General features: G+C 36.6%; 1 protein-coding gene across 1 annotated transcript in view; it reads left to right on the top strand.

Moving 5' to 3' along the window:
• LOC135201180 (vacuolar protein-sorting-associated protein 36-like) overlaps window positions 1-2,500 on the top strand; it is a 30,407-nt gene that overhangs the window by 27,252 nt on the left and 655 nt on the right. The gene's annotated exons all lie outside the window — the stretch shown is intronic.

The following is a 2,500-nucleotide window of genomic DNA, read 5'->3' as shown; positions in this document are numbered from 1 at the left end:
TCCGAGTGGAACGATGCTTGTTCCACGTACATAGTCTTTGTATTCTCTCTCTCTCTCTCTCTCTCTCTCTCTGCTCTGTTCTTTATCACGCTTCGCCCCATTACGGTATTCTTCATTAAATCCTATGGAGCAAAGAAGACTCCTTTTTTATTTCTATTTTTTATAGACTTTTTTTTTTTTTACTCCATCTCACGCTTCCATATCAGCACGTTCTCCGAATTGCAAACCACAGAATTATTCTTTTTTCCTATATTCGAGAGGGTGTGTACCGGTTCTAAAGAGACCTGATATATATATATATATATATATATATATATATATATATATATATATATATATATATAATATATATATATATAAAGCGAATACCACTGGAAAACGATAGGCATAAAATCCATACCGAGCGCTTTCGCTTTAATGGATTTTTTTTTTGTCACGTGCAACTACGTGATTTTTAAAGCATATATATATATATATATATATATATATATATATATACATATATATATATATATATATATATAGTATATAATATATATTCTATAATCAGTAGTAGAGTAACTGTCTCTTTGTATCTAACAATCTACTCGTTTAATAAAAACCAAGAAAAGGAAGACCCATTTCAACGTTTCGGCCATTTTACCATTCTAATTCCAGCTGAGCCAATCTCTGGAATTTCCTCCCTACTTCTGTTTTCCCTAAACGTAAAACTCTTCCTTGTTTAAAACTTTTTATACAGAGTTTCCCCCAACTTGTATTATAACATACACACACACACGCTCACCTATATAATGCGGGCGTGTGTAAGTAAATCAGAGTTTGTATTCGTATAAATAAAAGATTGAAATTCACCTTAATGCTGTTTCCCAGGTACTCACAAGGACAGAGTAAACTTAATCTATTAAGAGCGTCTTTCTTCCACGGTCAGGAAGAGAGGCTGCATTCTATTCACAGCGGTTAAACTGCAATGAGTTTCGCCGCCCGATGCATCCGGGCGGCGATAAATTCGATGATAAATTCGGGTGATAAATTCGGTGATAAATTTGACATACTTTCCTCACTGAACTCATTAACCGGCTCTCCAACCTTGACAAAAAAACACCATCACGGTAACTGCTCAAGTCACTCAGGAGAGGAGGGCCGGAGTGACTTCACCTTGGGGACTTTTTTTTTTTAAATATAAATATAATTATCATTCACTTTGTTTGTATGGTGTTTTTTTACGTTGCATGGAACCAGTTACGGTTATGTCAGCAATGGGACCAACGGCTTTATATACGTGACTTCCGAACCACGTCGAGAGTGAACTTCTCTATCACCAGAAATACACATCTCTCACACCTCAATGGAATGCCCGAGAATCGAACTCGCGGCCACCGAGGTGGCAGGTCAAGACCATACCGATCACGCCGCTGAGACGCTTAATTATCATTCAGACTGATTGAATTAAAAATATAATATCAATTCCTTCACGCCTCATTATAGAATAGAATATAGAATTTAGGCCAAAGGCCAAGCGCTGGACCTACGAGGTCATTCAGCGCTGAAAAGGAAATGGGAAGTAAAAAGGGTCTGAAAGGTGTTACTGGAGGAAAACCTCAAAGCAGTTGCACTATGAATCAATTGTTAAGAGAAGGCGGAACGTAAGATGAAAGAAAGAGACTATGAACGAAGGCACAGTAAAGGGAATGAAAAGGGTTCCAGCTAGGGCACGAAGGGACGCTGCGAAGTGCCTTAAGTAACGCCTACAGTGCGCCGCAAATGGTGCATTGACGGCACTAACACTCCCCCCCCAAAAAAAAAAAACTAAGAGGGACATCTTATTATCTCCAAATATATTTGCTTTAAATAACCTAATAAATATATGGAAGAAGAATTTTCTATTGGGGATTTTAAGATGAAATGTAAATATATTGTCTGATTAAATAGCAAATAATATTGTATGATTAAATAAGAGACAATTACGAAATAAAAACGCCAGCTTTGCATCTGTTACAAATATATATTTAAAATAAAGCTATACAGAGATCTTTCGAGAAAGCTCTTTGATTCTCCAAAGACAACAATATTCATTCCTCCAAACCTCTGAGTCTCTAAGCTCTAAGGACAGACAATTTAAATCCCCTAACAAATAAATGAATGGCGCAATTTCCACGATCACTGACTGACTGATAACGATAATGAACTGGTTATCTTCCCGTTCACTATTTTATGAAATTTAAGCTGTCAATCAAGCACTGGGGCACTTTCGGCCATTCAGCGCTGAAGAAAGTGAAAAAAAGGAGTTGGAGTGGTTGGACAGCACGATAAAACAAAAGATCGAACAAAATCATCTTCTCGTTGGTCAACGTAGTTTCCAAAACAACTTGGAAGGATGCTGTTTGCATGACGTCACTGAAGGAAAACAGACTCTATAAGGAAAAATTGAAAGAAAATGGGATGAAGTAATTCACCAGAAAATATATAAGATATATGGCTAACATATCCCCAAAATAGAAAT

This window comes from Macrobrachium nipponense, chromosome 28 (genome assembly GCF_015104395.2).
Source record: "Macrobrachium nipponense isolate FS-2020 chromosome 28, ASM1510439v2, whole genome shotgun sequence".
Taxonomy (NCBI): Eukaryota; Metazoa; Arthropoda; class Malacostraca; order Decapoda; family Palaemonidae; genus Macrobrachium; species Macrobrachium nipponense.
The sequence above is the reverse complement of the archived record's forward strand: the minus strand, read 5'-3'. Positions and strand labels throughout refer to the sequence as shown.